At 39.1% G+C, this 20,322-nt stretch overlaps 1 protein-coding gene across 2 annotated transcripts in view; it reads left to right on the forward strand.

Annotated features, from left to right (window-relative positions):
- clmpb (CXADR like membrane protein b) overlaps window positions 1-20,322 on the forward strand; it is a 56,275-nt gene that overhangs the window by 20,651 nt on the left and 15,302 nt on the right. The gene's annotated exons all lie outside the window — the stretch shown is intronic.

Here is a 20,322-nt window from a genome sequence, read left to right on the forward strand (position 1 = left end):
TGTCACCCATCCTGCTCATCTCTTTTTTAGCGCACCTTATTTTTGTATTTGATCCTATTATATTGTGCAAAATGAGTTTGAAGTTCATGAATGCTTAATATGTTGGCAATTTCAGGATAAATTGATTTTGGTGATGCAAAGAATCAGGCTGATCTTAGCTAAATGAGAAGGAGGCAACGCGCTGGAAGAATCAGGTTTCCCAGACACTGATGTGCTACGATGCATTTGGGTGCCAGATGTTTGGTGACATCCGAGGAATATGGCATGTCTGGCCCTTGCAGTATGCAGGAAGATGTGAAGTTGTACTGGCACAGCCAAAGCCCATCTCTCCTTGGCACATTGTATGTGTGTGCAGGCTTCATATCACTCCTGGTACTCAAAACCATATACTATATAGAAACATGAATTTCCTAAAGTGGAATCAGATGCAAAATCCAGAGAATTACGTAGATGATTTTTTTAAACATGCAGCATTTTCTCTAGTAGTAGTATTAGTAGAGTCAAGTAAGACAATTTGCAAACACAATCTTGTTTGCATCTTTCTGGCATTTCATCTCTGCATAAGTCGTTCTGAAACCTTACTGTGCCATCCATCTTATTGTGCTGATTCAACTAAATGACAGGTAGACTGAGTTAAGAAGTAGATGCTTGAGTTTCAGCAATTTATCTAGTAAGGATAGATTGAGTGTCGATTGCCCTCATTCAACTTGCAAATATGTCCTCACCCAAGGTTGTTATTCCTCTTGGCCGCTGTCTATATCATCCTTGGGGATTATGGGCCAGCATTTTGTTAGCTGAATGGTCTTGGTCACTTCTGGGCCTCTAAAGCTGTGTTCAAAAGCCCCCACCACATTAATGACTGATGGCCTTGAAAGCATCACGTGGTACAACCATGCATCCCTGGGTGCTGATTAAAACACAGGTTGATGTCCATTATTTACAACATAGCCCATGACTCTGTGCTATGTGTCTCAAGGACCCTGTCCCCAAAGGGCTCTGACTAGGAAGCCCCTCCCCTTCATCTGTGTAAAAAGGCCATGTGATTGAATGGGGCAAAAAGCAAGGTGGAGGCCAAGATGACAGTTAGTAGTTTTTTTCCACAATGTGTTACCCTTAACCTTGTCTAATAGCTAATTGAAGGCTGCTGTCACACACCAAGATGTTCCAGAATACTTGTGTGTGTGACAGTGTTCTGCTGCGGCTGATAGTTTTTCACTGATAGCAGTACCTCTGTTAAACGAAGGTCACCCGCACAATGTGGGTCTCATCTGGCCTCTCATAGGAATCCTGTAGTAGCTGTCAGCTAATGAGACATTGGACTGGGGGGATAGATAAAAGCTGAGCATTGATAACACGGGGATGTTGTATTAATAAGAGTCAGTGGGCTGTATAGTAGGAGTAACAGTACAGACAAATATGTATACCAATTATGAAGTATGGTGGTGGATGGGGCAAAAGTACAAACGAGAACTATCATAGCACTAAGAGCGTAGACCTCCTCCAGAGTTGAAGTACTAAGAAACGCAAGAAAAAATGATTTCACATAAGCCTGACAGTGACATGACATGTTTTGCTAAGATGTCATTTATTCATATTATATGTTGTCATTAATTGACCAGTATTTATTTGCATCAGTGTTAAATCGTGGTAGCTGTTGTGTTCGCAAGCCTCGATATTATGGGTCTTGTCCTGTTGCATGTTTTTGTTTCCTTGTTTTCATTTTGGTAAAAGAAAGTGTGCAAAACAATGAAGAAAAAGCAGTACAACGAGCATTTTGATTATGTGAGAGAAATCCACGCAATAAATTTAAACTATAACTAAATCAATGTACAAGTAGTGGTCATGGCAGCATATAGCTAAGCAAGTGGCCTCCTCTCACCCCATTGCACCACACCCTCATGTCCCCTTCACAGTCAATCACCTCGTGGTTGTCGGTGACTCACCTCCTCCTCTGCTTGGCACCCTATTTGACTCCTTCTCTTTTTGTATCTCCCACTCATTACATTTGGGAGGCAGCAGACAGGGAGGGGCTGAGAGAGCTCTCAGGCAATGCCTTGAGACCAACATACTCGGGAATGATGGATTGGGTCTTGGGCGCATTGAAGCAATGGGGGGAGAGGAGGTGCTTGTGGGTGCAGAGCACTGCAGTGTAGCATTACTGATTGTAACATGCATTATTCTCCTGGAGGGGCTTGGCTGGCAAATGGGGTGGAGTGGTGGTCCACTACTCCAATTTTTGCATTGCAAAATAGTTGCAGTTCCTGCCCCCCAAATCCTGGACTCCCTATTTATTCTAGACGCCATCATCATCTGGATGATGGGGGCGATTATAGGGGCATCTTTCTGATCTTTTGTGACGTCAGGGTTTCCAATTTTCACTTTGAATCATAGTACTGTTTGGTAAGAGCAGACACTTTCTAGTTCAATTGTTTTGGAAAAAAAAATATTATGTCGCAATCAACATTTTTAGCTTTTTTTCTAAATCAGATGTAAAAGTATTTATATATGAGAGATTTCTCTCGCTAGCTGTTTGTTACATGGTGACTTCTTGACACTCAACCAAATGCTAATGTGCCGAAAATGTGTCAACAAGGATCATACTATTGGCAACTTTTTTGCCAGCCAACCCTTGTCCTTCACCATAACATTGAGAGCAGTTGCACACACCCCTCTGACTCATTTGGGACATCATCTCACACCCTCTTGGCTGACTCTTATGCATCATAAATATGCAACACTGTGGTCAGCACCCATGCAATTTTCCTTTCACCCGCATCTGGCATGCGTCATAATGTTTAAATTTAGAATCAATGTTCAATAATGTGAATTTTTGCAGCCTGTGTAATGTCCCTTTTCAATGTTCAATAATGTGAATTTTTGCAGCCTGTGTAATGTCCCCCTTTCTTCACTGTTACAGCATCTTCATGCATATGTACTCTAGCTTTAGCCCTGCTCATTCATTTGTTATGAGGCAGAGATGACTGCACTAAGTCATGCGGGAGGACTTGAATCTTACGGTTTATTCAACCAGTCTCCTGTTTAAACCGCGAAACAAGGATATGCCATCATAAAAACATTTTTTCAACACGACAGCATCAGGATTGTGCTCTAAAGTACAATAGTTACAGATATAATTAGAAAGGTTACTGTACTGTTCATGTAGATATGAATTCACTGCTATCAAGCATAAAAAAGATGTGTTTAAAGATAATTCTTTTGAAGCACAGTTTATTAGAATGGCCCAAATCTGACTTTATCTTATCTCTTGACATGTACAGTACTGCACCATTTCCAACACACTCCAATACACTAAAATCAGTCAACTATGGCTCACTGAATGTTTCAAGGAAAGAAAATGGGGGCCAATTTGAAATATAAAAGTATATATGGAACCTTGTTCAATAATAAATATATTGTTCTATGGTAATGTAATTTTCGATTGCTTAGAATGGCAAACAAGGATTTATTGAGACCTCATTTAAATTCATTTGTAATTTTGTTTGGAGTCTCTTTTCTTTGTTGATTAAGTTTTCACTTTCACTTTTTCAATGTATAGCATTTTATAAAGACACCTGATTGTGCAGTGGTACTTCCTCGGTGGCAATGTGATTGTGCAGGAGAATGGTTGTCTGTCTCTGTGCTCCAGCACCCCTGTGACCCTTGTGAGCATAAGCATTTCAGAAAATGAATGAATACTTTAATAGTTATTGGCATTTTTAAACAGGCTGGGTGGTTTTAACAAATTGCTGATTACCTCCTTTTCTTTCAGTCTTTCATGTTAGAGCTGCAAATGTCAAGTCTAATTGTTCCTTCATGACTGATGTCTGTTTGAATCTTCTTTTTCTTCTATCCTGAAGTACACTTTGACTGCTCCCATACAAAACCACCCATTCTATTTAACGTGTCAAACAGCACTTCCCTGTAAAAGAATGACAACGTGTTTATGAGGACGCAGACAGGATTTTGTTGTGCATTAAGTTAAGCTTTTAGAAGCCGAGGTTTATATTCCTCTAGGTTCATTCTGTGAGTCATTCAGCGTGAGCTTCCCAGGTGATGTGAAGGCTTTGCCGGGAGATGTCAAGTGCCAGATGTCCGTAACCCAAACAGTGTGAGAGAACAGTTCATCCCCTTTGCTTCCTCCTTGCTTTCATCACACATTACATTCCCATTCCCGTTCTTTTTCTTTAGTCACTCTCCCTCCTCCAGCTTTTTATCTTGATCCACACCCTCTGGCCTAATTGTGAGCTAGCAGGGCTGCAGCGAACACGAAGCGTGAGGGGTGGATGTCACGAAGTCATATCCCATGAAAGGCAATGGCTCACCACCATGCCTGTATAAGGCCACAAGACTAGGTCGTTTGAGTATGAGCGTCTGTGTTTGTATCAAGTGGACTTTTGAGGAAATGTACTTCCCTCTATGTGCGTGTGTGTGCACTCTGTTCCAAGCAGGCGCGTGGCACGCAGCAGCCATTGGGACTGAATTGGGGTTCTGCTCCCTCTCAGCTAATCCAAACAAAGCTTAGACAGCCCAAGTGAGGAATGTCACTGTTGGTCATATACGCAAAGGGCCAATGAGGGTGACAAAGGGTACACTGCGTGTATGTTTGTGTTCGTATGTTTTTATATGCAGTAGAAAACACAATTGCATTTTGTCCGTGTGCTTGGGACTGAATCACTTGAATGTTTCCTCCGAGACTATGAGGTCTGTTTGCAAAAACAACCCATTTCATTTCCTGAAAGTGGAAACCTCATGTTTTTTTCTTCTAATCCACTCCATTTGAAAAGTGCATTCCCATTTGGCTCTTTCTTTAGATTCCAGTAGCATCAGTCTAACCACTGACACTAGAGCTGCAGTTCTTTCATGATGATTTCTGAGAATTTGCACCAGAGGACTGGAAACTAGACTATTGGTAACTCTATAAACCTGTGAAATTACAGGGTGGTCCAACGCAGTGTTATTAAAGGCCCAAACATTGTACAGCGCGTATGCCTTTTTTTCTGATTGAGTTGTTAACTGCAATGGTAGTGGTTGTGTTTATGATAAATACCCACGCTTTGGTTTATTCTTGTTTATTGGTCTTCCTCATGTGTGCTACTAGGTTAGATCCCCTATTCTATGACTATGTATGTGTTTGAGAAAAGCAGAGTGAATGTGCATGTCTTGTTATTCATGCCCGTGTGGGCCATGAGCCCACCGGCCTTGCACTCTAGAGCAGCTGTGACCAGTTTGACCTCTAACCTCTGCATATTTTACTCTGGAGCTAAATCCCTGGGCGGCACCTTTTTTCCTCCGTAGAATTATGCTTTCTTGATTGTATTGCAGAGGAAATAAAAATACATAATGCATCCCTTGTCATTTGGGATTGAATCACTGGGGGGCTATAAACTTTAAAGTGGACTAGTGAAAGCCTTTTCACTTGTGATAATAATGAAAACTAAATTTTTAGGAGTTGAAAGATGCACTTGGACACAGTGCAGACTTTTTTTTCTTTCTCTTCATTAGGCAGAACTCATGGCAGTAAAGAAACATGGGAGCAGTCCATTAAGGGCAGGGGGATGGTCCATTTAATAGCACATGCTCAAGCCCTTAGCTCAGTGTTTTGCCGCTGTATTGTCGCTACAGTATTTCAAAATGAATTTGGCTGAATGAATCATTCAAAATCCAGGATCCTGTTCTCGGGACAATTGAGCAGGATTATGTACAAAATGTTTATTGGAATAAGTACTACAAATAAAATAATATTACTATTGGCATCCTTATGCCTCAATTTGTTATCGTGCCCATTGCCACAATGAACTGCAGTTATTCCATGGGTTATTAAGTTGATATCAAGCTTACAGTCACTGCAGGAATGTCATTTGTCAACTTTACTGCTTAAGTTGTCAAGTTAGTTTGAGAAGTGCATGCTATTGAACATTTTCCTCGCATAAAAGTAACTCCGTTTTGGTACTACAATTTTGGTTAAATAGATAAATAAAATAAAAACAACAGGGACTGAAACCTACACATTTTTAGTCAAATATCCGCCATCAAATTTTCACTCCATTGCTAATTATTAACATTTGACCACGCCTTAGAAATTGGATGTTTTCCACAGAGTATTATAGTCATTTCAAGATTCGGCCAATTAAAAGCTAGTGACATTCAGGTAAGCAGATAGAATGACATTATCGCTAATTCCCTTTAAAACCCAGTGGCGCTACTCCATCAATCAGTTAACTGGAGCGCAGACGTTCACTGACCATCTTTAAATCTGAGGTTTTTCAAGAATTCACTAGCTCCGGCCTTTCAAATGTCATTGGGCTTTTCCTGTCATTTCTTTCCTCGCCCCTAAAGTAATCGACATACTGTACAGGGTTGCTGGCAGATGAAAGCTCTGTTCAGAATCTAAATTAGCTGCATTAGTGAGCACATTAACATGTGCGATGCATTTGCTTAATACTCTATAGACCTGCCATAGCAGAGCCAGAGGACACTTGGTATTTCCAGTATGTTAAAATAGGATGAAGAACACCAGCTCTCTCACCTTGCTCCACACATTCTCCCATTTAATCCTGACTATCATGCGGATGCTCATCCCGCCCCTTCTCACTCTGCACTGGGAGTCATCAAGGACACCTCAGGGACGAAGAACATTGGGGCCTGAAGGTCACTCCGCGGAGTAGGCAGCACAATGCTTAGAACAGCATTACTTCTTTGTGTATGTGGCCTTGCGTGTACATGGGTGGCCGTGCCGCCCGTGCGTATGTGCGTGTGTATGAAGAATGTGCAAGACATGCATGATCTTAGCAATGTCTACGCAAGTGTGTCCCGGTGTGTAATATTGCACACTCCTGAGCCTTGAGTATGGAGAAAGTGAAGAGGACATTGTGCAATGCTCCAAAAGACCTCGCTCCGGGCTAACATCGTCTGCTCATTAAAGCATATGAAATAAGTCTTTTCCTCATCGCACACACAATCATCATACATTGCCTACTTCCTTGCGCTGCTTATTCACTGGATTACATTAGTGGAAAACACTCTTACTGTATACAGCATCTATGGTCATAGGAAAGCCACAGTCTATTGTTTTGTGTGTTGTGGTGTTAGTGTTTGTAGTCAAAGGGGAGATTAAGGGTAAGTTCTGGCTCCCTCCAATTTAACCTTTCGTTTTATCCCCTTATTAGCTTGGCTTTTCATGCGGAGTCATAAGTGTCACACAGCATCACTGGCAGGCGGGCATTTGTAATGGAAATATTAGATGTAAAAGGAAACCTTTGTTTTGACCTCTTTACTGGGCATACTGATTAGAGGTTAATAAAGTAAAGATGACTGAAGACAGATTGTCCTTGCCCTGTACACTGGACAGAATAAACTCTTACAAGTGAATGCTTAATCCAAGAGACTTTTATTTTGTTCAGTGCCGTGTTTATTCGAGCATCGACAGGATATCAGATGAATATTGATACCTATTTAGATTTTCAAGTGATTGACATGGACAACATTCCAGGTTAAAAAAAAACCAAGTCATCATTTGTGAATATCTAGACACAACAATAGCTTTTTTCCTTGGTGCTACCTGGTGCCCGCCACCATTATGTTGGTAACCTCTGTAACTATACTGTACCTAGGAAGAATACTGTCATCATGCAGTGATGGTCCAAGCATCTGTGGCATCATACCATTGTAGATTCTCAGACAAGCAGGCGCTGTGTATGACTGGAATCACACTGACTGCAAGTGTTTTTTTCCCTCACAGAGGCCATTCAGAATATAGAGCGAGATTTGGATGTGCTATTTTTGAATAAGCCCACAGCATTTTCTATGCTATTATTGAGTGTTACGAAGGCACACCTGTTTGTTATTGTTGAGCCCCAGACATAACAGCCACATTCCAGCATGTGAGTTGAGCCATCACAGATACTCATCATAAAAATACTTGTAGTTCTGTCTGTTGGTCACAAGAAACATCTGTCATTCAAAGAAATTGTCGCTGTGTCAAGCCTGACAAATGTCAATCAAGAGGATCAGGAAGCTAAAAATAGAATAGAATAACAGGTATCTGGAAAGCTGTTGTGTTAGCAGATGCCTGTTTAGCCTGTTATTCTCCATTTTTCTCTGGTTACTTTATCATATTTTCGTTCTTGGAGATGAATGGTACAGAAAATATATGGATGAATGTTTTATAGCCACTCGCTAAATTCTGTGAAACTAACGAAATGAAACTTCCTATAACAAAAAATCTCACCTAACAAGCAGAGTAACAGATGGGGCCTATAAATTCCAATTGGCTTTCCAGCTCACTCAGCAAAGTAACAGAAGTATAAGATAAAAATAGAAGTAATGGACCCATGAGTGATCCCATATTGTATTTTATCTTAAAATGTATTATAATAATATCTAATAAAGTTCGTACTTGTATGAGATTGAATTCCACCAGTTAGATGTACATAAAACTATCATATTTTTTTAACATTCGAATGCACAAAACATGTGCTGCATCTGCAGAAATAGTCAAACGCTTTATACGTACTGTAACATTTCACCTCGTGGCTTTTTTATTGTGCAGACTGAAATGAACTTTGTCTCCAGCAGATACAGAGACTGATGTAATTGGGAAAAAAAATCATAACCTACAACATATAGTAGAGCTTTACAAGAACCAATTGTTTCTCATAGTGAGTCAAACCTTGTCGGCGGCACGTCACATAAACCTTTTTCTAGTCGGGGGCTGTTTTTAACCTTTGCACAGGATCTAAAATGCCAAAGAGGAAAACATCTTTCATTAATCTCAAACACAAAAGCTCCTTGTATCAGCAGAAGCTGAAAAGTGCCAGCAAATCATTTTAGAAACTTTTAGAAAACACAAGTCAAGCTCATTGGGTTGTATTGAGCAAACTCCCTTCTCTTGCGCCTTAATTTTATTTTTCCCCCCTCCTTTTTAAAATATACATAATTTATTTTTCTTCTTCTTAAAAAATAAACTGTTGCCCGTGTGCTGTAAACGCCTCAAGGGTAAGACATAGCATGTCTATGAGATTCCAAATTCTGCTCCCTAAAATAAACCAATTAGCTGATTTCTTCAGGCTATGTTCCCCTATGCCTTGAAGAAGCACTATTTTAACAATGGCCTTAGTTCTCACCCACTGTCTATTACACAAAATCATGCTGTGTAGCGACACCATATTTTAATGAAAGTCCCGTTTACAAAATGCACGCATGAACAAATACAAGACAGGAATATTGCGTATGACATGAAGTGATTCTTGTCCAAAATTAAACTTCAAATATCCACCCCGGCAGCCATACACAATTATGTGTTATATATTAGGACCCCACCTCTATGACTTAACCTCAGATACACCTCATACACATTCATTGGAATGTTTAATTCAGTTGAAAGTTAGCACAGGCCTTGTTTTCCTTTTCTCTCCGCTCTCTTTTTTTTACCATTACCCTGTGGCGATGTCACAGGGGATTAAGTCACAGAGGCCAAGGGAGTTGTTTATGATTCATCTGGAGGGAGGCTGAAGCCGCCAGTGGTGCCCACAGGGTAGGCAGCCAGTAGGCTACTTGCACAGCTACTTTGCCTTGCTGTATGCACACGGAGATGATGCAGAGGGAACGTTCTTGTACATTCCAATTACATGTTGCAAGCCATAAGTCTTTTTGATGCAAGTCCTACGTCACACTGCAAAGTTTTTAAATGTTTTCAGATGGCCTGGCTGACATTAAAATGTTTTGTCGCCATTTGAATTCATCTCCAAATGTTTCCCCCATTTCTACGCCTTTTTAAGTTTGTTCTGAAGTAGGCTAATGGGAATGTAAGGACAAAAAAAGTTAACACAATGTTCTTTGTTCTAAAGGATATTTATTTGAGTAACACAACTGCTCCAAGGTGAACACTATGAAAACCATTGCAATATGCCTCACTCTTTATATTGGTTAGGAAATGATCATTACTTGTTGAACATCCTTAATAATCACATTTAGTAATTAACTATATCCAGCCAGCAATCCAATTTGTGTACTGTGCATCCTCACGAGGATAGTTCACAAATCAATTATTATCAATTACCCAGCATGTAGTTAACTACACTTACTATAGTACGAGTAAAAATACTATGAAATAAAGATCATGGCACATTCCCAATAATATACCCATGTCAAACACACCCTCAAGGATTTTATGTGGTTTATACACTGTTAATCATCAAAACAGTGCCCACATGGGTAATTCACAGGGCATTTCTCAGAATACCTTTATTTTTTTTAATTAAACATTTATTGGTAAAAATGTGAACTTTATTAAATATTATTTTTGTTAAGACAAAACTTAAGTATTTGTGGAGACAAATGATCAGTTTACGCCCCAAATCATTTGAGTAAATCTTTTATTAGAGAAATTTGTCAAGCTGGAAGCCCATTGCATTGATTAGTACCTAAAATATATGTATTACCTTATTTGATTTTACCTCCTATAAAGCGACAATGAACAAGGGAAACTGTGTTGCACTAAAACATCATAATATTGCACTTTTTTTCTGACACATTTACATATAAAATAACTAAGCGTGCATGATAGCGTAGAGTCTCATATTCACATGTAATGTATCTTCTCGTAATTTTGCCTTGTTTAAAGGACTTGTAATTAGCCTGCTTGCTGACAAACAGCAATTGTGTGCTTAGGCTTCTTTTAATAAGGCATTTCATTGTTAGTAAACCTCAAATGTTGCTGTAGGTTATCCTTAAACGCTTGTGGTTAGTTATTAGTCATGTGCTGCATTAGACCTCCGCACTCCACAGCATCAATCTGTCTTCTCTTAATTTCTCTCTAATTAACTTAACTACATTTTGTCAATTAGATCCAATCATGCCATTTAGAACACTTTTAATGATATTAACCTCACACTGACCAAGATGCACATTAAAGAATTGAGTGAAATTGATTGAAATGCTATTTATTTACTTGAGTGCTTGCGTAGCCATACCACAACTCATTGTGGTTGTAACAGCTAATATGTCAAGGGGATGGAGATCGGGGGTATGTTTGCCACGAAGGCCCATGCATGGCCAAAGAGTTGTGAATAGCCTGGCCTTGTAGCTTGGACAGCAGACACACTGACAATGAAAATGCACTAATCACTCTCACACTTGAACATGTTAAGCTTCACATACACAAAGCTTCAGCCTCCCTCTAAGTTTGTCCTTATATAAATGCCCAAAGTTTGCAAATGACACCTCTAGTAGTGAGTAAAATCGCAAACACGTTACATGACTTCTAACATCCCCCATGGCGAGATGCTACACGTCGGATGAGCCCACTAAAAAATTTAAGTTGGAGTCATTTACTTTTCCTTTACCTTAGGGACAACTTTCTTAGATACTTCTTCTAGCACAATTGCATATGATCTGGTAAAATACCTGCTCACACTTGAGTTTATTATTACTTAGTTTTGTTCTTATTTGGAATCTATACACTTATATGTTTAACCTGTTTAAATAAATTTGCACTAGCTGATATTTTTGTTTTGTTTTTGTGTTGTCATTTAATACAAAATATTAGAAATTAATATGCCAAGAACTAACCAGTTGCACAAAAATTCTACGCAATCACTTCAAAATGATTTCATTCAATTAACCATGGGATTCTACTGATTCAAATGACATTTTGAATTGACTTGACACGACCAATACATGGACAGTAATGCTCACATTTGGACTAATTTATCTACAATAAAAACATGGTTATTTTAAGGGATTTGCTTTACCGAAGAAACCCAAACTTGGACATATTGCAGATATATTGCACAGTTCTAAGGTGCGGCCTTTGGCCCCCTTTGCCTGTCGTGTCACTGGAAGCAATTGTCCATTTCAGAGCAACAATAAGCTGCCTTGGCCGAGCTCGTGCCTCGCCTCGTTTTAATCAGACTTTGCCGAGTGAAATATGGGCTTGGTTAGCCGGCTGTGCCAGAGCTCCATTCATCTGGTTTCAATCTTCTCTCCACCCTTGTGATGAGGCCATGTAGACATTCCTTTTCTATACTCTGGAGACAAGTGTGTGTGTGCAGGGGGTGTTATGAGGACTAAAAGGCCAAGTGTATTTGTTTGGATAAGCATGTTGCTCTTTGTGGAGGCGCATGCTTGTAGGACAAAGTGCAAAATAATGTATTAGACAAATTTCAAATACCAGGCTTACCAAATGTATGAAGCCAAAATTGTTCCATTGTCAAGAATGTATGTTTGAGTGTTACACTGTGGCTGTTCTGGAGCATCTGCATGGTTAGCCCTGCACCTTTTAAGTCCAGTGTTTCTTATAAGCAGGCAGATATTTTTTGTTCTTGCTTGCGAATAAACAACTGTCTGATTTGAATGGACTTTAAAAAGTACAGCTGGTGGATGGTCCATTAGCCTTCCTAAATGAGTCAAGGTGATCTCTTTCCTGGAAGCTTTGAAGCCCAGTTTGACCTCCACAGCCGTCATGTAGCCACCGCCACTCTGTCAGCTGGCCCACCAGTCAACACCTCTCCGTACACAGCTGCCAAAACACACATGGCCTTCACCCACCTCTGGGGAAAGTGTATAACCATCATTCTGTTCTTCCTAGATAGATAGGTTAGCGCTTTGTCCTCTACAGCTGGAATCTAAGACAGCTGTAGCAAAACAATGCTCTCATTCCTTTGCAAAGCTAAGTTGTTAGTATCCCACCTAGCTGACTTGATGTGAAACATCACACACATGCCATTAGAATGGTGACGTCGCTAATATGTGATTGATGGATAAACCAGCAGAGCTGTGCGTATGGAGTCAGCGTCTGTTTTCAATTAGCGGTTGAAATGTTCAACATGGGAGCTGCTCTGTTGTATTCAGTTCCTTCTTTCACTTGGACTCAAAGAAGTGAACTAGCGACACAACTGGGGTAGCCTTCACCCTCCAATCCTCGGTGAACCAGACTTTGAAAAATAAACACATTGACGCAAGTATTAGAATCAAATCCATGTGTGCAGCGAGGCAACTATGCATGTCTAGTATTAATTATATGATGGTTCTGGAAGACATTCTGCTAAAATGCAAAAACTGCACTAACTACGAGAGGCTGAAGGCTGTGACAAAGTGTATGCATGCCTTCTACTGCCTAACTCCTGAACCTACAGGCCATAAGTCTGCAATTCATCAACCCGGCTCCCAAAATAAATAACTGGACTCTGAGGATTGATGGATATACCTCCCAAATGTCATTTTTCCGTCCATGGGAAACAGAGGAGTAGATAAGAAATGATAGTGTACACATCCCCAACAACAACATGAGCCTTGGAAAAAAAAACTGTAAAAATATGTGGTGCTTGGTTTTGGAATTAACAGTAAATTGTAGCCATGCTTTATATAGTACTCAGTAATGGTCACAGTATGTGTCATACAGAAAAAATAAAAATCCTGATTTATAGCACCTAGTTTGGTTTGTCAGCTGAGAAAAATTGGGCTATGTTCTATTTTATTTGGGCATCAGATGGTGAGGTGAACTGTTTCCCAATGAATACCTGCAGTTCTTATTCCTTGTAATGGCAAAGTGTGTTATTTAGCAGGATATAAAATCCCGAGACAAGCCAAATGCAGCAATCTGAGTGTTTTTGCTCCAGTGCAATCCCTCCTTTGCTCAACATGTTCAGCCAAATATAACCTGTCTAGTCTTTACACAGGATTTTTAATGTTTTGATCCCCTCAAACAGTGTATTGTATTACATTTAATAAATAAGCCATGTAATGCATTTATTGTACATGAGGTGAGGGGATTTCAAATCTTTCAGTTTTCCCACGCTACTTTGAAGTATTTATCACGAATGAGAATGTGGATGAAAACGCTGCCTTCCACTTTCTTTTGTCCTAGACTTAGTCAGCTGTATTTTCAACCTAATGGACATGAAAAAAAATGCGGATTGCAGCAAAATGGACTTGGCAGCACAAAAGCTTATTAGGTATTGATCTGCTGAGGTCAGTGCCCGTTTCTATGTGTGTGCCAGCGATGTGAGGGGTCCTCTCTCATGATTGCCAACTACAAATTGTGATTAGAACACATAAATAAAGCGTGTGAGGGAGGGGAGTTTGGTAGAATATTCTAGAAGCTGTATCGTGTATCCTGTTCTCTAAGTTACCTAAGGACTGAGCTCTTCCCATCTGTCCCACCCATTAGCAACACTTTGCTGATGTACACCATACATATCAATGCCCAGCAGGGGAGATTTAAGATGATCAGCAGCAGGCAAAGCTGCCTTCCACTGTGTGTTAATGAGTACTGCTCACATTCTTTTGCGCTGTTCCATCTGTCAGGCAAGCAGGGCAGAACACAAAGTCTAACCCACCAAAAAGAGCAACTTTTGTAAAAGTTTAAAAGTTGCACACTGCAGGTTTTGTTCCTAGAACTCATGCTATGTGACGAATATTTTCCCTTCGTCTTAACTGTTGCCTTCTAAAATAACTTCATGCCACTCAGGCTGAGAAATAAGACCAGTGGTGGGATAAAGCCTTATTGAATACTATAAATATAGAGAACAAGAGCACAAGGAATTTTATGTGGGCAATGGGGGACAAAATTTGATATATTTAAAAAAAATATTCCCCTTACTAGATTTTAAGATGCTTCATGAAAAAAATGCTGATTTCCCACTTTTTAGAATAGGGGGATTTTTTTATTCCATAATATTGAAAGCCTGCCAGAGTCTGTTTTATTTGGAGTCGGTTGAAAATGTTCTATTTCTTGTTGCCTGAACTTTTTATCTGGTTTTGTAATCTGTCCGAGATTTAAACTGGTATGCTGAAAATGACCACAGCGATTAGTAGGCCGCAATTATTATTTTTTAAATTGTTTTAACTAAGGTAATAGAAAATGCTTGATTAAGGTATTTTGTTAAAGATTCATAGTCAAATTTCCAAAAACACTAAGTGATGAAAAATATTATGAACAGAATTTGAAAAATATAAAGGAAATGTAAAACAAAAATATTATATATTTACATGAGAAATACTAAATTATTGTTATATTTTTTATCATTAAAGAAAATAATATTATCCAATAATACACTGGTATGTATGGTATAATAGTGTCTTACAGTATAATTATAATGTTACAAAACGCAACTAGAAAATGGGATGATTCCATGGATTTACTTAATATTTATGCAACAATCGTTAATTGTGAATATTGTTGTTTCAAACTAGAAAACTATAATTGAGTAAAGTTAGATTTTTTTGTGTGTGATTTCTTTTATTTGTTTGCACAAAATTTTGCTTAAAGTAATAGTAATTCACTTAAGGTAAACCCAACTTCATTTAACTAAAATCTAATGAGAAACAAAAGACTAAAACCAGAAGATTTATGGTTCCTCTATAGCATTTTGGACAGCTACACCCAAGAGTATGGGAAGCTCCAGCAAATTCAGTGCTGATACGTGTATAGCACTGTAAGCAGCTTTTACTGGGCGTCCTTCCCATGGGGAATGGTGTAATTAACTTCTCCTCGCCATCTTATTCCTGCATTTCCCCCTAATTTGCAAACGGGAAAAAAGTAGAATACTTGGGGCGCAATAAAAATGGCTATCGTGGAACTAATTTTGTCCCCAGTTTGGGAATGTGACAACAGGATGGCGCCACTCTCACACAACATTATAGGAGTCATAAAAGTGATGCTAATGAAGGCACAAGAGCAACACAAGGTGAAACTCCAATTTTTCAGCACTCTGTAGCTATTCGTCTTTTATTTTCAATTCCCAATGGTCCTTCTTGCCAATCTTTTCCCTTTCACCTGCACCCCTTTCTTACCGTTTCAAGGGATTATCTTGAGAATGATTGCATTCCTTATTTTTCTCTCTCATCATAGCTCAGAAATGTGTAGGGTAAGGTTAACATGAGGACGAAAGCCTGCACTTGGAAGATATTTTTTTTCTGCTTCCTTCACATCACACACAAACAAATCATTTGGAAATAATATGAAATAGTCCAATAAATTGTGGAAGCTTTTGTTACTGTACTTTTATACAGTTGAGTCCTACAGCCTTGGAAGTTACCTGTTCCATTTTTATACTAGGAAATGGAGAGCTGGTTACCTTTGTCACTATTAATCTAATGAAGTAAACATATTGGATTTGTCAAAAGCAAGGAAAATCACTCTGCACAGAATGCCAGAAGAGTTTTAGCCAATAAAATGTGAGTATTTCAGGTATTCCGCCATCACCAGTGACGTTAGAGAATCCCAAAATTTCCTAGGCAATGAATGCAATTCATCACTTTGATAGTCTCATATACAGTAATTTTGCTCAAAGGAAAATGATCGGTGAAATTGTTTGTTTTTGTGAACCAAATATAGACATTGTCACCAAAAGCTCAATGCTAACAGTGGGTAGAAACCATTGCTAGTACAAAGCAAGGACAACATGATTTTATTTTTATTTAGTATCTATTATTTTCTCCAACTGGCGCAATTTCACAAGATGAAAAAGGACATATGTAAAACATTTTTCTCATTATTTTTTTACTGGAGCCATTTGAAAAGCTGAACAACAAGTAGTGGATCATGCACAAAGCATTTTTAATAGTCTACTGTACATTTAAGAGGCAGCTCCTTTAAGAAGCTATAATTTAAAAAAAGAAGCAGGCCGCGGGTGAGAATGAAGTCTTACAAGCGGGTTGTTTTTGCACTGCGCACTAACAACTGGAGGCAGCCTGCTGTCTGCTGAGACATCTAAAGACTTTTCTGCCTTTCAAGCAATGCTGTCTGAAATGCCGTGACGATAACTGCACCAAGAGAAGGCGAGAATGAGAATAGGGGGATGTAAGATGTAGCCACGGAGCCAGTATTTATAGGACCTAATGTTTGCCCTTTGAATCTCTAATTTAGGTCACGCTAGGCTTTTGATAAAGGCAGCCTTTTCAAATGTCTTCTCCCTGTTAACAAGCATAAAGATGCTATTGGAAGAAGACTGGAAAAGTGAGTGAGTTGTGCAAATGCAACTGTGACAGCTGCAATCTAAATCATAGAGTAAGTACATTGGTAAAAGCGCTGATTTGCCTCTACTTTTCCATTACGGAGAAAGGCAGGTAGGAAGTGTCTTTCTGATGCCATTACCCCAGTGAAGGCTTGTCACGCATGATACTGTACTCCAGCTTTTTGTACAACTGCTAACATGTGACCAAATCCTGGCTTTATGATGTTGGAATTGTCTCTCGACACTTTTGACTTTCAAAAGGTCTGCAGTAAGTCATGCATTGCACAATGTATCTTCCTCCTCAAGCTCCCAACCGCCAAAGCATTGTTGATGCGCAAGCGAGCCAGAGGTCATGAGCTTTGGAGATGGCGAGGGCTGCAGCTACTCTTTGCTGAGTGAGAGGATATGGGGCTTGACATTGGGGAGTGTGAAAGATCCAGGGCTGCCCTGTCATTCTGTCATTCTGTCTCTCTTTCTGTCTGTCTGTCCGTGTCTGTGGTCACGCTGTAATAAGATTGATTGCAGGTCTCTGTGGCAGATTTACTGGAGCACAACTCCCTCTAGGCCCTCTTCATAGAAGTCAGTTGCTCCCTATTTCCCAACCTTTTGCGTTCTCTCGTTCTTGGCTAACCTAGCGTCCAAACTCAGTTTTTCTTTTGTTAAAATTTGCTGCTTTTCAGTCATACTATGAGGAAACCCTAATCTCAAAATCAAATGGGCCCACAAAGCTGAGCCATAGTAAAATAGCCAGACATACTTCAGTACAAATCAGCGTGGTAATAACTTTTCTCGACATTTAATGTTCTCCCTTAACCTATCCGGTTCTTTGATAGTATGTGCTTTTACTTCTTTTTATGGAAACGATAAAGTTTTGTGAATTCATAAACATCACTCTAAATGCATTACATCTGGATTTAAGATCACTATTTATTATATTAGTTTTGTAAACAGCCTTTTCTGCATTAAAACATTTCCTATAATAATAATGTTGATTATAACATTAGTAAAACTTTATCTTACAGTTTAAATAGAGCATGTTTTTTTCAATGCATTTTAATAATTTGGCTTTTTATGCAACCTATCAAAAGCCTACTTTTACTCACATGTAATCTTTCATTGTTCTTTTTCACGCTGCGACATGACATGTTTATGTAGAGGTTTTCTGCTTTTTGTTGACTGAATATTCACTCACCGTGAAATGGACGTCATTTGGATTTCAATCGGTGTAATAGCTCCTACTGCTTGGTGGCGTTGAAAAAATGGGCATCTTTGGCTCCGAGGCATATTCCATCTAAAGGAACTGTCAAGAGGAAATGTCTTATTTCAAGTAAGCCTCTGGTGTCTTCTTACAGATAATTAAAATTTGGGGCATGGAGCCATATATGTCATATTTTTACAAGTTTTTAGCCTTTATTTGATCAAAGTAGAAAAAAAATCATAGAAATTAATTTAGAGGGTCTTTGTTTAATTCAATTTTCTTTACACACTAACATGTAGCAAAATCAAAATTTGTTTTCTCTGTAGTTATGATTATTATCGATTATACCATAATGATTCCATCATTAAAAAAAGAATCTACACTGTACCAAGCATTTTTCTAGGTGCAATTGTTAGTAGGTTTCCTAAAAACAGCTGTTTTGAAAGCTGTCATAGTTTGATATACTGTGTGTGCAAAGATGCCACAATGGGGAGATTCAATATGAAGTGTTGTTGACACAAATCATGGGGTCCAGCAGTCCAACTGTCCCAGCTGTGTACACTATAAAAAAAAAGGCCACAGCGAATGTAAACTCGCATCAAGGCGTGCTTATTTTGGCAGTGGGGTATCAGTCATTCCAGAACGCAAAATCTTCCTTCTGCCATGAATAATTGGCAAACGGGGAAAAGGTGATTATATACCAACCAACCCCCGTCATTCTCACTTGTCTGCTGACTCTTTCTGGCAAATGTTGTGATTTATTTATTTTTCTGTCAAAAACTATTTTCAGAATCAACATTCAGTGGGTATTTCCTAATGTACCTCCATCTAATGACATCCATTTCAGAAGCCGAATAAAAAATAATACTGCATAATACTGCCCCATTTTCTGTCAGGGAGATAAACAGCATATTGCTTCCATTTATATAAAGTAGACTATATTTTTAATGCTGTTTGTTTCCTTGTTCTTTTCATTGTCAGTTTCTGATTTGGCAACTAAGTTGCATAACAATTTTCTATGCAAATATAAATAAATCTTAACTAGGATTAAAAATTTAGTATTAAATTAGTAAAGGTTGCCCAATGACAAAGTATTTATAGTTATCTTTTTTATGGTGTAAATTGAAAGTGAGCAATAATTAACTAGTGAATTAATTAAATTATGACCAAAGTATTTTTTAAGACTTAAATGAGTTGACCTTGGCTGTTCTTGTATGAAAGTCTGTGGAAAGTTGGTCAAAAGGAACCGTTTTAGTGGATACAATGGAAAACGATTACCGTGCCCCCACTTCATCCAGTCAACCGTGTCATATCTATTGGGAGATTCTTGGATTTCCAAAGCCTACAGTCAGTGCAGTTCAGGAGAAGGCTGAAGGTGAAAAAGAGACACAGGGGGCTCTTATCAGGCTTTTCCACACTTCAAAATGGCGTGCTCAACCGAATAGAGACTGAGGGGTCAAGGGAAGACTGTCAACATAGAAACAAGACCTCCACCATCAACTATTAACCTTTACCAAGATGTTCAACCCACCAAATACACAAAGGAGAAAAATATTCCTAGAAATATAGAATCTTAAAACCCAGAAGAGGAATAACATGGCATTAAAGAGTCACAGACAGGCACAAGGGAATAGACGTCCATATTTTTCATGCTGACTGACAAATTCAGGGTCCAATAACAGTGGGTCATCAGAGGCTGTCCCTGGTCACAAGACAAAAAAAGCCGCTGTCAAGTACTCTTTCTCTTTTCAGGCGGATTGACAGTGACTGTACTGGAAGAAAAAACTAACAGAGATGCTAAAAAACTAGGAGAACTGCTGAAACGGAGTAAATGATAGCAAGTGCATGCTTGAGGAATCTGTCTATGGACGGCCGCTCCTCTCCTTTGTGTCCAGCGTCAGCGTTGACACTTTGGCTTCGCAGCATTGAGCTGACATTTCCATCGGCCCAAAACTCATTTATGGCAATGCTCGACTTACAATGGACCAAGAAATGAGTAGACAGGAGCCTTTTGGGTGCTGATCCATTCTCGGACCACAATTGCTTGCCCCACATTCTTTGACAGTTTAAACATATTTACACCAAGCACTTTTTGGAGGTGAATGACTATGTAAATTTTGTTTGATCTTTGTTGTGTGTATTGAAAAGTTTGATATGATTATTTAGCTG

Source organism: Stigmatopora argus, chromosome 10 (assembly GCF_051989625.1).
Source record: "Stigmatopora argus isolate UIUO_Sarg chromosome 10, RoL_Sarg_1.0, whole genome shotgun sequence".
NCBI classification, from domain to species: domain Eukaryota; kingdom Metazoa; phylum Chordata; class Actinopteri; order Syngnathiformes; family Syngnathidae; genus Stigmatopora; species Stigmatopora argus.